This window comes from Miscanthus floridulus, chromosome 5, assembly GCF_019320115.1.
Source record: "Miscanthus floridulus cultivar M001 chromosome 5, ASM1932011v1, whole genome shotgun sequence".
NCBI lineage: Eukaryota > Viridiplantae > Streptophyta > Magnoliopsida > Poales > Poaceae > Miscanthus > Miscanthus floridulus.
The window spans coordinates 138166661-138181640 of NC_089584.1; the positions used below are offsets into that span (position 1 = coordinate 138166661).

The 14980-nt window shown below is 41.5% G+C and overlaps 3 pseudogenes; 1 reads left to right on the forward strand and 2 right to left on the reverse strand.

Moving 5' to 3' along the window:
* Nucleotides 1-911: 911 nt before the first annotated feature.
* LOC136455462 (uncharacterized) lies at nucleotides 912-2308 on the forward strand (annotated as a pseudogene).
* Nucleotides 2309-2538: 230 nt separating this feature from the next.
* LOC136455463 (uncharacterized) lies at nucleotides 2539-3816 on the reverse strand (annotated as a pseudogene).
* A 1092-nt stretch (nucleotides 3817-4908) lies between these two features.
* Nucleotides 4909-5679, reverse strand: LOC136450941 (probably inactive leucine-rich repeat receptor-like protein kinase At5g48380; annotated as a pseudogene).
* Between the last annotated feature and the right edge of the window lie 9301 nt (nucleotides 5680-14980).

Sequence of the window (14980 nt, forward strand, 5' to 3'; positions counted from 1 at the left end):
AAGCCCCCCTGAAATATTTTCTGGATCCGCCGTTGGGTGGAAGTAACAACGTGCATAAAGTATAAACTGGCATGGACCGGGATTAGCTGAGCCTATCGAAATTGTGCTACTGCCACTAAGGCCGATAGCACGGGGACGTGCTGCAATGAAAAGGACATGTGCCTCCACCTCGGTAATCAACGGGAAAAAAAGTTAGGTGCAAAGCCAAGTGCATCCAATGGAAATCCATCTACTTTGATCTTTCTACCCTGCGGCATAGGGATATTTCCCTTTCCTACTTTTAGGCCTCGTTTGGAACACAGGAATAACGTAGGAATTTCATGGGTACAAAAATGGTAGGAAAGGAAACAAGATTTGCCGTTTGGAACGAAGGAATGTAACCTTCTGTTCCGGAGGAAAGGATTCCATTCACGCACAAAACACGGGAACCAGAAAATCCACTCCGACCCAAGGGAACGGAGGGAACGCTCGGCCGCTCGCTCTCTCGACTCTCCCGCGCCCACTGCCTCCCTCCCGCCACTGCCTCACCCTCCCACCATGGCCTAAACCCTAGGCACACGGGAGCACGCCGACGCACTCGCCGCCCTCCAGCTCGCACAGATGACGAATCCGCGACTTCAAAGTGCATCTGGGGGACAAAAACGGACTCCACCCCTTCCGTCTGCAGCACCAGAACATGGTCTTGGCGTTCCCCAATCTGGAGGGGATGGCGAGATCCCACAAGAACAAGGTAATCAATTTGATAATTTTACTTTGTGACTGTATTGCCGTATTCATGTATCCCGACGGCGGCCGGCCAAGGCAGCCAGCCAGCCAAGGCCCCGCCCGGTGAGGTCGCGAGCGCGGGCCACAGGCGGGCGTAGCCTCAGCGGGGTGCGGGCGCGGCCGAAGCTCGCGTGGCTGGCGTGGCCATGACTCCCACCCGCGAGGAGCTCACATGGCTCCCGAACGGCCATGGCGGGACGGAGCGCAAGGACGGCGGAGTGGGAGAGCACGACCTCGCGGTGGACAACGTTTGTTTTTCTGAAATACTGATTTTCTGATTTCCCCCCCAATTCAAGATTGCATCTGCTAGTTTGGTGTAGCATTCTGAATTTTAGTTGCCATCGAAGACATTGCCTTTCCTTCTTTGCATTTTTTTAGTCCGTGGCATTCATCTTTCCCAATATTTTGTTAGGCACCAGAAGAGCTGTTGGTAGAGCAAACTGGAACCACCAAAGGATCCTTTATCTTATTGGACTTTTAAAACAACATGATTTACCAAAATTTCGGACAAACAATGCATGGAGCAAGGAAGCATGGACTACTATGGTTGATCAGTTCAATTCAAGGTTTTCTTTAGCATTCACCGTGGGTCAAGTAAAACAAAAGGAACAAGATTTGAAGAAGGATTTTCGAGCTGTAAAGGATTTGCAAGAAGAAAGTGGTTTTGGCTAGGATTCTAATAGAATGATGGTGACCGCACCAGAAAGTGTCTAGATGGGATTGGCGGAACGTCGAAACAAAGACAGTCTTCTTCGATGGCGTGATAAATCATTTCCATACTTTGATGATCTATATGCTTTATATGATGGTGAGTTTCAGTTCATGGATCTAACGGCATATATTTTCATTAAATATTGTTGCACCTATACTTAAAAATATCCTGTACATATTTTGTACAGGTCGTTATGCTGAAGGAAGGAGTTGTCATGGAATGGATCATTATGCTAATAAGAGAAAGCAATGTTCAGAAGTTCCTGCTTCACATTCACCTCCACGACATGGTCCTGATACTACATCGACCTTGCATTTTGATGTCGAGGGGACGAGAGATGATACTAATTGGTTTGGCACTGATGAATTTAGTCCTTTCTCAAATCTAGTTAATGCCTCTACTTTTAATGCCTCCCTAGATGGAACCCAGCCACAAGATTCTGTAAATCAAGAGACATTTGCCCCTGAACAGATTTTAGAAACTCAATGTCGCACTTTCCGACCATCTAGTTCAACTCCAGAGATGGTTGATGCTAAGAGAGGAAAAAAGCAGAAAACCAGTCGTGCTGCATTGACTAATGATTTCCAGGAAAGGTACTTAATGCTCAAAAAGGAAGAAATTGAGCGATTTGCAACCATAGAAGAGAACAAAATGGAGGATCCATATAGCATCAAGAAGTGTGTCACAGCTCTTAAGGGGTTGCCTGATCTACAAATGGAAGAGCTGATAAAAGCAGCAGACATATTCAAAGAGAACCCAACAAACAGAGAAACTTTTCTTTCATTTTCTCATGATGAAACAAGGCTGGGTTGGTTGCGCAAGCAAATGTAGCTTCACATGTGTGCAGGTATGCTACAAGGTTCTTTTGTAAGTAGAAAGGGCTAGCCTTCCACAGTGGTGGTAGTGTAGAATTGATACTAGCTTGCTTCTGGAATGGTCTTTTGTATAGACTAATGATACTGCAGGACTTATACTAGCTTGTCTCTGCAGTGTACTGAACTATAATCCTAGCATGCCTTCTGGAATGGTGGTAGTGTAGAATTGCTACTAGCATGACTTCTCTACCGATGACTTGTTCTTCTTGAAATGCAATCGTGCCACATCCTATTTGCTATTTCATCTCTCATATCATTCCTAGCTTGGCATAAATTGTTAAATGCTGGCACATCATTATTGTATTGGTCGTCTCCTTCTGGTACATCTTGCATGTTACTTTGATTGATATCTTCGGAGGCACCGTGCGCCAATGAAATATCTCCATTGTATAGCCGTATAAAATTATGAGTTACACAACAGGCTACAGAGATGTCAACTTGTGTGTCAATATCATATAATGATGCAGCCTTCAGTATGGGGTACCTCATTTTCAATATGCCAATAATTCTCTCTATATGATTTTGAAGTTGAGCATGTCGTAGATTGAATAATTCCTTGTGATTTTGTGGTTTTTGTCCACCTCTGCCCTGTTCTTGTAGATGGTACCTAGTTCCTCCATATGGAGCAAGAAATTCTGGCGTGTTAGCATAGCCTGCATCTACTAGATAGAATTTACTAGGAGGGACACTAAAGCCATGGTTAAGTGCATCCTGGAGAACTCTTGCATCAGAAGCAAACCCCTCCCAACCAGCATGCACGCGCACAAACTTTAGATCAAAGTCACATGCCACCATCATGTTTTGTGATAGACCTTGTTTTCTATTTCTATATGGCTCTTGTTGTCCGAGAGGAATAGTCATAGGAATGTGAGTGCCATCAATGGCACCAATACAGTTCTGCATGTATTTGTATGCTTATTAATACTAAAACCACAAATAAAATTAATTTTGCTTTAATATACCAGAGAAATACATTACTTGGAAGTATGGAGCAAATTTAGGTTGTCTTAAGATCCGATGCTGGTGCAGAGAAGGTAGCCGGATGTAGTTGCATGTGAGTTGTGTAAGTGCATTGAGCACTGATCTAAAGTGGCGGCTAATTGTTTCTCCGCTATGCTAAAATATATCTTGCAATGTAGTATTGCTTGCATTTTTGGATATGGCATAAAGGAATATGCCTAGCTGCTCTTCCACAGATACATACCTTGAATCACCAAGAAGGTTATTTTCACGCAATCTGTGTACAAGATCTTGAAAAATCTCTCTTTCCATGTGGAACCGCCTTTTGCATAGGGCCTCATGCCCTGTTAGAGTTTCATGAATAAAGGTGGCTCCATTTCGGATAGAATTATGTATTGGTTTCTTTTTGGATGATTGGGATGAGGTGCCTTCTTCTAGTGTTGGGTGGATGAAGAAAATGAAATCATCTTCATTTTGTGATCGTCGGCGATAGTTTGGATCCATAGAAACAAAAGCACTTCCTATCTCTACAAAGATGGCTGCTAGCATCAGGATGACACGTACAGTGTGTTTGTGTGTACTACTTGTCTTGCTAGTCTGCAGGTCCAAGTTATATAGTGATGAGAAGCAAGCAACGGGTAGAATTTTTTAGACCAGACAAGCAAGTAACGGCTACCGGCTTGCATGAGCATCAGACCAGGAAAGAAAGCAACGACTACTTTGTCATTGGAAAATGTGAAGATTCAAATCTATTTCCTGCAATCCAAACGGTCCATATTTTTAGTTCCTATGGTTTGTAATCCTGTAGTTTTCCGCTTTTTGCTTTCCTCCATTCCTGTGTTTCCTACCATTCCTCTGTTTTGCATTCCTTTGTTCCAAACAGGCCCTTAGTTTCTACCTACAATCCTCCTGCACTCCTGCTGACTTGAGCTTAATGAACAGTTGCCCTGGGTCAATGGTCTCCGGAATGAGCAGTCTCCTAATATTGAGACTACCCTGGAAACACTGATGCCGTCACAATCAATCAATCACCATTGTATCAGGACAATAATTAACCTTTATGTGCCGGGCAGCTAAAACTTTGTGAAGAGTAAAGACAAAGTATCTCCTAGCTTTTTTTTTCTTTTTCAAAAACCTGGCAGGAACTCTGCTCACAATTAAGAAAGGAAAGAAGTTACATGTACATGAAAGCCCGGAAGTCCGGCTTACCCCACCAGGCACACACATAAAACACATGAAACACCAGCTCCTACCCCTCTTGGGGAGTATCTCCTAGCTAGTAAGCATTCAAATTCATTCAGAACAAAAGTATGAATTCATAGTCGATACTTTCATGTTTCACTTAATATATTCAATGAGACAACATACTCCCAACAATTGGAGCAAATAAAAGGTAAAGTCTGAACAAGATCAAGAAACATCCAACAATTTTTCCGCTCAATGAAAGGCATCTCTTTTGTTCACTGCAACACAGGTTCTGAATTTCTGATATTATAATGCTCTTCAATATTGACTGCAACAGAGGTTCTAATATTACAGTTTTCCAGTGCCGACGTAGGGTTGATGTCAGACAAAGTTTCAAAGCAAACAAGCGAATCATATGCAGACGACGTAGGGATGGAGCCTCTGGGAGAAGACGAACAAGCGAGGGAAGTAGAAGGCCACCACGAATCCTACCACGAAACCAGCAGCCGCGCCAATCCTAAACTCATTGCTGATCCTGCTTCTATCGTCACATTTGGTCAACAACGGTGCACCACGAAGCCCTTGATTACCAGCAAAGTTCGATGCCAGAAATTTCGTTAGAGAATGGAATAGGGCTAGGCAATTGGTTGTCCGCAACATTGAACTCTTCTAACCGATCAAGAAAACTAAATTCCCATAGAATTTCACCGCTGATTCGGTTGTGCTGAAGATTGTGTGTGTTTAGGTATGACATTTTTGAGACAACAACTGGGATTTCCCCTGAAAAGCTATTGTATGAGAGGTCCAGACTTGTTAGAAACGGCACCTGCCGTGCAATGTCTGAAGGGATTTCTCCAAAAAAATTGTTGCTTGATAGGTCCAGCCTAGTCATGCTTGTGCAATTATGAAGACCTTAGGGAAATTGGCCTTGAAGGCCTAGTTACTGAGACGCAAAGGGAGTACCCTATTCTCATCAGGGCGCCAACACTCCACACCCATAAATTGGCATATAAAGCCATCGTAGCTGTCATTAAAAAAACATGAAGAATTCAGTATGCCGTTGGGATCAATCGCTGACTGCTGCACAGTCTTTAGGCATTGGACATCAAGATCAGAACCAAAACATGAGGACGAGCCACTCAATAGCAGCAACCAAAGGATGAACTTGGTATTATCAACCATCTGAGACATGGATTCTTGGCCAAAAATTGCACCTTCTCAATTCCCACCTAAGCTGCTCGAACCTGTCATCCAGTGAATCTCATCAGAGGTCTGGTCATAGAAGTATGTGGCATGAAACTATGCAAGGACCTCCTCATTCCAGTTATACTGGAAACCCATGATGTCTGAAAGCTAGAACCTATCACAAACCCTGATTACCTTGTCAAAATCAGGCTCCTTCTTCTCCTACATCTCATCCTAATCAATATACTGCATCTTGATGATCTTGGTTTTCTTGTATGCAAGAATAGCAGTGGCATAAAAGTTAGAATAAAACTCATTCCAGAATCTATAATTACTGCCCAAATCCTTGCGCACTGCATAGGAATTGATCCCCCTCGCCTCTTCCACCAGCTTCCAACTCTTGGAATAGTTGACAATTGCATGCTGGCGGGAATCATCTAGAGGTCTCATGATGATCTCACCCTCAAAATCTCTCATGTATCCGCTATCAAACTCAGAGAGATGCTATAGGGTGTCAGGAATGGCATCAGTGGTACAATCTGTCATCTCCAACCTCTCCTCATTTTTAATGTATTGCTCGAGCCTCCCCCTATCACCAAATCTCCTTGAAGCTGCACTACTGCCTGCTGTTGTTGACCTCCCTGGACCACAGCGAGGTGGATCCTTGTCTCTTTGCTCATTCATCTTTCTTTTCCCCCTTCGGTCATTATCTTTGTGCTCCATATTCTCAAACGAGGATGGGAGAGAAGAGGGAAGAAACTACTTGGGTCAGGGGTAGTACCAGCCATCAACGACGTTGAGGGAGTGCTGGTAGCTACCGCGGCACTGCCAGAGATCGGCAATGCACGGCCAAGCGATGGCGACGGCGCGGGCACGAGAGGAGAGAGAGAACGGGCGTCGGCGTTGGGGTCGGGGGGGGGGAGGGGGAAGAGAGAGGAAAAAAAGTTACTGCAGACCAGAGGATAAGAGGAAGAATAAATGGGTCCAGCAGTAAAACCATTTTGACCGAATCTCAATTGAGATTCAAAGTACGGCACTGCCGCATGCCTAGCCCGGCACTGCATCAGAGCATCACTACCGCACGACAGGCGCGGCACTGCCACACACCCCAAAACAGTGGGAGTTAGCTATAATCTATATGACTCTCTCTGCATAAGATATGGACACATATCACTTATATACCATGACCAGAAACAAATAATCAATACAGACCATGATCATAATACATAAGTTGCTTTTTATAAATCGTTTTCATGCACAATATGAAAATTTTCAACTCTTTTGCCTAGATACTAGTTTATCAAATAGAGGCATGCTAAAATTCAAACCATGTTACGAGAATCAAGTATATTTAGCTCACTACGCAAAGCACAAAACCTTGACTCGTCGAGGGGCTTTGTGAAGATATCGACTAGTTGCATTTTAGTGCTCACATGGCGAATTTTGATATCTCCTTTGGTTTTGTGGTCTCTCAAGAAATGATGATGGATGTCTATGTGCTAGAGTGGCTTACAGGATTGTTTGTAAGCTTAATGGCACTCTCATTGTCACATAATAATGAGATTTTTGTGGTGACATCCGAAATCTTGAATGGTTTGCCTCATATAAAGTAGTTGGACACAACATGCACCGGCTGCAACATACTTAGCCTCAGCAATGGAAAGGGCTACATAATTTTGCTTTTTAGAACTTCAAAACACTAGGGATCATCCAAGGAATTGATATGTCCCCGAAGTATTTTTTTGATCTACTTTGCAACCAGCGTAATCGGAATCCGAATACCCAAGCAGATCAAACTTAGAGACCTTATGATACCACAAACCAAGGTTAGGAGTGTATACTAAATATCTCAAGATTCTCTTAACGGCCACCAAGTGACACTCTTTCGGGTTACCTTGAAATCTAGCACACATACATACACTAAGCATAATATCGGGCCTAGATGCGCACAAATAAAGTAGAGAGCCGATCATGGAACGATATACCTTGTTATCCACGGCTTTCCCTTCAATGTTGAGATCAAGATGTCCATTGGTTGTCATAGGAGTTTTGATAGGCTTGGCATTCACCATGTCAAACTTATTGAGCATATCATGGGTGTACTTCGTTTGACTAATAAAAGTTTCATCCTTCACTTGCTTGATTTGAAATCAAAGGAGGAACTTCAATTCACCCATCATGGACATCTCAAATCTGTTGGTCATGATCCTACTAAATTCCTCACAAAAAGAATGATTAGTACTACCAAATATTATGTCATCAACATATATTTGGCACACAAATATATCTTTACCAACTTTGTGAGTAAAAATGGTAGGGTCGGCTTTGCCTATTTCAAAGTCTTATTTAAGCAAGAATTCTTTAAGGCATTCATATCATGCTCTTGGTGCTTGCTTAAGCCCATAGAGCGTCTTTTAGAGTTTGTAGACATGGTTGGGGAATTATGATCTTCAAAGCCCGGTGGTTGCTCAACATAGACAAGTTCTTGAATAGGGTCATTGAGAAATGCACTCTTCACATCCATTTGATATAGCTTGAAGTTGTGATGAACGGCATAGGCTAGAAGCATTTGAATTTCTTAAAGTCTTGCCACCGATGCATATGTTTCTTCAAAGTCCAAGCCCTCTACTTGAGCAACCAACCTTGCCTTATTCCTTGTCACCACTCCATTCTCATCTTGCTTGTTGCGGAAGACCCACTTGGTACCAATAACATTGGTATTGGATCATTCCACCAAAGTCCACACTTAGTTTCTTTTTAAGTTATTGAGCTCTTCTTGCATGGCCATCACCCAATCCAGGTCTCCAAGTGCTTGTTCTACCTTAAGAGGCTCCAAAGAGGAAACAAATGAGTAATATTGGCAAAACTTTGTTAAATGTGAATGAGTTGTTACCCCATTTCGAAGACTCCCAAGGATGTTGTCAACGGGATGATCCCGTTGTATTGTTTGCCTTAGCCTTAGCCTTGGATGATCAATGGCCTCTTGTTCATCTTTTGGATCTTCATTATCTTCTTGCTTGAATATGGGTTGTAGCCTTGTAGGTTCTGTCCTTGAATCAGAGTTGGACTTGCTGCTGCTGTTAGAGAGAGTGTGGCACTACCGCTCTTATGTGCAGCACTGTCGCTCTGCTGATTTGCAGTAGGGGTCGGCTCCCCCTCAGCATCAGGTACGTTAGTAGAACTTTGTTCATCAGCAGCTTGAGGAACCTCCACTTCAATGACTTTGTCTTCTTGTGGTCTTATATCACCAATAGCTAATTGCTTGATTGCTTCACATGATGGATCCTCCTTTCCTACAACACTTGAATCAACTTGCTCCACTTAAGAGCCATTAGATTCATCAAATGTCACGTATGCTGCTATTTCAACTCTCCTGGAGGTTTTGTTGAAAACACGATAGGCATACTCATTTGATCCATAACCAAGAAGAAAACCTTCAACAACTTTAGGTGCAAACTTAGAGGTTTTGGGGTTCTTATTAAGTATGAAACACTTACACCCAAACACTCTAAAATAGGACACCTTTGGTTTGTTACCAGTTAGAAGCTCATATGAAGTTTTCTTTAACTTCTTGTGTAGGTAGAGGTGGTTGATGGCATGGCAAGCGGTGTTTATGGCTTCGCACCAAAAGAGGTCCAACGTCTTGTACTCATCTAGCATTGTTTTTGCCATGTCAATTAGTGTATGATTCTTCCTCTCTACTACACCATTTTGTTGAGGGATGTATGGAGTTGAGAACTCATGCTTGATGCCTTCTTCATCAAGAAACTCTTCAACTTGGGTGTTCTTGAATTCGGTCCCATTGTCGTTTCTCATTTTCTTGATGGGGAGACCGAACTCCTTTTGAGCTCTTCTAACAAAAGTCTTCACTTTGTCTCTAACTTGACACTTATCAAACTAGAAAAATATCCAAGTGAAATAGGAATAATCATCAACAATAACAAGACCATATTTGTTACCTCCGATACTTAGGTAGGCGACCGGTCCAAAGAGATCCATATGTATGAGCTCCAATAGTTACGTCGTGGTCATGATGCTCTTTGGTGGGTGAGGTACGCCAACTTACTTTCTGGCTTGACAAGGGCTACATATCCTATCTTTCTTAAAGTGAATATTTATTAGCCCAAGGATGTGTTTGTCCTTTTGAAGTTTGGCCAAGTTCCTCATCCCAACATGGGCTAGTCAGCGATGCCAAAGCCACCCCATGCTAGATTTTGCCACTAAACAAGTCTCAAGATTAGTTTTACTTTTGTTGAAATTAACTAGGTAAAGCTTGTTCTTTAAATGACTCGTAAAGACAATAGAGGAATCCTCCCTTCTAAAGACTTTCATACCCTTATCCATAAAGAGACAATTGAAGCCCATCTTACATAATTGAGAGATAGACAACAAATTATAACCTAACGAATTAACATGTAAAACATTTATAATTGAATGCTCAAGGGTTATAGCAACTTTAACGAGACCAATCACATCCCCCTTAGAGCTGTCTCCAAAGAGAATATTTTCATTTGAGTCCATCTTCGGGGTATATGATGAGAACATACTCCTTTCTTCGGTCATATGATTTGTACATCCACTATCAAGCACCCAACTTGACCCACCGGAGGAATATGCTTGCAAAACAGATTTAGTTGCTTGATTTAGGTCCCCAATTTGACTTAGGGCCTTGCATGTTAGTCACAAGAAATTTAGAAACCCAAATAGAAGTATTCCTATATGTGTTGGCTTCCTTTCCAACATATTTGGCAACCACTTTTCCATAGTTGTTGTTCCTTAAAACAAAACATGAAGTCAAGCTTTGTCGAGGTGGTTGAAACTTTGGTTGGTATGCATATTTGTTCATAGTGCCCCACACTGATTTCTTTGGCTTCTGCAGAACCTATTTCTGCTAGGACACCTTCTTCTTAGGCTTAGTTTGATCAGAAGCAGAATTGGTAGCCTTCCCATTTTTGCGGAGAGCGACACAGCCAGCCTTTACTGTGGCACTGCCGCTCTGGACTGCGGCATTGCCGCTGTCTATGCAGGCTGATCTGTACCAACTCTTTTCTTCCTCTCAACATTGACACACTCATAGCCATTTATGATCTTTCTTCCAACATGCCACCTGACGCGTTCGATCGAAATTTCGCCACTCTAGAACCTCTCTGTACTCGACCGGACGCTTTAGTTCTACGTCTAATCGATTTGCCGCCAGCGTCCGATCAGTACTGAGTGTATTGCCGGGATGATGAACAGTGTCATCGGTGCGTCCAGTCACTTTTAGTACTCAGCGTCCGATCACTGCTGCCGACGCCTGCTGTTGCTGAGCCTCTTGATCAGAGCGTCTGATCGATCACCTCCGAGCATCCGGTCGATCACCTTCCAGCGTCCGGTCACCACTATGAGCTCGTTTCTTTGCGATCTTACATCTGGCTTGGTTCCTATCTTCATGCTTGGACTTTGCTTGATATCTTAGGTCTTCTCTTGTGCTTCTATGGTCTTGCTTAAGGTGTTGATTATCGAATCATCACGTCGCATTCGTCTAAGTCACGTCTTGCACCCTATTGAACTACAAAACAATCACTTGCAAATTCATTAGTCCAATTTGGTTGTGTTGGTCATCAAACACCAAAATCCAAAGTAAATGGGGGCCTAGGGTCCATTTTCCTTATAATCTCTCCCTTTTTGATGATTGATGACAACACGACCAAAGCAAGCAAATAATAAAAAATTGGAATTTAAAAACTATCTACTTGCTAGGATGTAATGTAAAGGGCAAGGTTATATGATACTAAAAAGATACCACTTGTAAGACTAAAAGATACCAATTGAAGATACCAATTGTAAAGCTAAAAGGTACTATATGTAAACATCTTTGGAAACTTATCTTGCCCTTGCAAATGTCTCCATGTGGTATTATGGATTTGAGCCTTGCTTTTGATCCTACAAATTCTTTTCATTACATAGACTAATCCATAATTCACTATCCTCCCATTCTCGGACCATTACCACTTGTAAATTATCATGATCTTGCTTTTGGTCCTATAAATTAATGCTTGCTTTTGGTCCTCTAAATTCTCATCCTTTGGAATCAAACACCGAAAAAGAAGACATTAGTAGCACAAGAGAGGATCAAACTTTGTGATCCTTTGTATGTGGAGTGGAATAGGTCATAAAATTTGACTCTCACATTATATAGACAAAGCTTCCCCTAAATATATGCATACATATGATGGAGTATGTAGTTTATGCATAATTGGCAAATTAATGCTCAAAGGAGTTTAATCTATATAATGCATGGAGAAAGCATATAAATGCCAAAGTGAAATCAACATGATGCTATCGGTTTAGAAATACCACATGTGGAAATCAATTTGATTTATACCACTTGCAATAGATGGTGGATATTTGAAGTATGATGCTTATGATGCTTAACTCAGAGGACTCCATTTTCCTTACAATGAGACTACTACACACATGATAAGCTTAAAAAGGTGTTAGTCTCAAAGTATCCAACTTGTAGAGTAACCTCCCCCTAACTTTGTGCACACAAGTATGTAATACTTGTAGGAGACATGCACATTGATTTTAGAATCAATAATACCACTTGAAAGATGACATCACATGAATGTGAGAATCATTTTCGAAGGTGATATTTTGGAGAAATTATCTATAATTTAGACTTTAGCACATATTAGATGAATAATTGTAAAACAAGCTATGTGTTGTGCTCCTAAACAATTTAAACCATGTAGGTTTGCTCCAAGGGTTAGGAGTGAAACTGAGCAAGCCTACCATAATATATATCTAGTGTATGCATGACAAAAGATTAAACATGCAAATGTAAACCTAGGCATGAAAAGGAACTAGATGCTAAAGGATACAAATTATAGGAAATTAAATCTAGTTACCTAACATGGGGAGAGAAATTTAGGTCCATAGTATTCACTAATCCACTTGGCAATAACTTTGTCCATAATGATGCACCCCATGAAATGCACCCATAATTTGCCAAGTCTTCAAATTCCCTAAAGTCCATCGGACTTCTCACTTCCCTTTCGGGATCCAAACCTTCTTGGTGCTCTTCATGTTGAAAATGATCTTCTTTGGCACCTAAAAGCATTTGACCCCATTGTTGGCTTACTTGTTCACCTTGATGGCCACCACCTTATAATTTTTCTTCTTCTTCAAGAGATAAGGTGTGGAGGCCTTCTTATCCACCTTGTTGGTGTAGGTGTTGGAGAGCTTGCTTGTTTGCTTTTTCTCTTTCTTCTTTGCTCCTCCCGCATTCTTCACCTTGCACTCATAGGACTCGTGACCTTCCTTATGGCACACGTAGTAAACCATGGTTTGTCTTTCATCAAGCTTCTTCACTCCCTTGACGGTGTTATCTTGATGAAGTTGGGCTTGCTTCGCCTTGCCTTTCACTTGAGTCAAGTCCTTGGTGAGGCGAGCCACTTCTTGCTTGAGTTGCTCATTCTCCTTTGCAACCTCTTGTGTGTATATATCTACAACAACTTTCTCAACACAAACTTGGTTGCACAAGGGTGAGTCTAAACATAAATCATTACAAGAAGTAGAGGCATCCTTTTTAGACATGTTAAAGATAGAACTTTTCTTTTGAGGTGCCTTAGTGAGGGTTATACCGACGGCTTCAAGATTAGCAACTTTATTAGTTAGCTCATCACAATTTTTGCACATGGTTTCCATTTTAGCAAGCAAACTTTTATAAGCATCTTGTGAGCTAGCTAACTTTTCTTTTAATTTGTCATTTTTCTTTACAAGCTGCTCATCATTGATTGTGCATGCATTTGTTGTTGCACTAGCCTAAAGTTGTTCAATTTTAGTAGATAGTTCAATATTGAAATTAGCAAATGTCTCATATTGTTCAAGCAAAATTTTATATGCTTCTTGTGAACTATCTAACTTTTCTTTTAATTTTTCGAGCTTCTTTTGTTGACTATTGTAAACTTTAGCATAGTTAAGATTTTGTTGCATAATTTCATCATAAGAAGGTATTTCATCATCACTATCACTCTCACTAGAGGATGAGCTTTCATTACCTCGTGCCATAAGGCACACACGAGAAGATCTTGATGATAAGTGCTTGCGTCCTCGCCTCTTGTGATGGTTTTCTTCTTCACTTAAAGAATCATCCCATGACCTTATTGATGTGAGGGTTTTGTCTTTGCACGCCTTCTTCTTTGTCTTGGGTGTGGGCTTGTTTGGACAAACTTCCACAAAGTGCTCCAACTCGCCGTATCCATAGCATCCTCTCTTTCTTTGCTCATTTCTTTGATTGGTGAAGATGATATCTTGAATTTGGATGGACACACCCTTGACATTGAACCTTTAGATCATCTTCTCCACTTTGTTGATAAGTTTGATTGATTCTTCATCAAGGTTGGAGGTGGAGGAGGAAGATTGATCATCATCACTTGAATCTTTATCATCGTCATCATCGTCATCCTCATCTTCTTCTTCATCTTCACTTGAGGAGCTTGACCTTGAGCTTATCTCAACTTGCTTGCCCTTCATCTTCTTTTTTCTTGCTACATGCGAGAGCTTTGCCTTTGTTTGATGAAGATGCTTCTTCTTGACCCATCTTGCGTGACATTTCAAATACCACTGTCTTGCCAATGACTATGGCCAGGATCATGGTGCTCAAGTCCTCCATATTGTGAAGGATGATGATGATGCTTGCATATTTCTTTTGTGGTAGCATGGAGATGATCTTCCTCATGATGTCCGCATCATCTAGCTTTGTTAATCCTATTGAATGAAGCTCATTGATAATTAGATTCAAACGACAATACAAATCACGAACAAACTCATCATCATTCATTTTAAAAGAATTATAATTTTGTTTATCTAGACAATGTTTTTGCTCACAAACATTAGTTGTGCCGTCATGGAGCTCTTGGATTTTTAACCAAATTTCATGTGCAGTATTTAAAGTGAACACTTGGTTAAACACATCAATGCTAAAAGATTTAAACAAGCAATTTTTAGCTCTAGCATTGAAATGCATTTTTTTTCTTCACTCTTTGTGGGTTTATCGGGATTCTTAATGGGTTTCATCCCATCATGAGCGACTCTCCAAACACCTAAGTCTACCACCTCAAGGTGATAAGCCATTCTAGCTTTATAGTAGGGGAAGTTAGTGCCGTCAAAGTACGGAGACCTAGAGGTATCAATCCCAACCACTCTAAATAGCGTCAGCTCAACAACGGTTAAGCCAAAGGTCCAAATTGAGTCAACCGGCTCTAATACTACTTGAAGGGGACCGTGATGCCTAAGAGGGGGGAGTGAATTA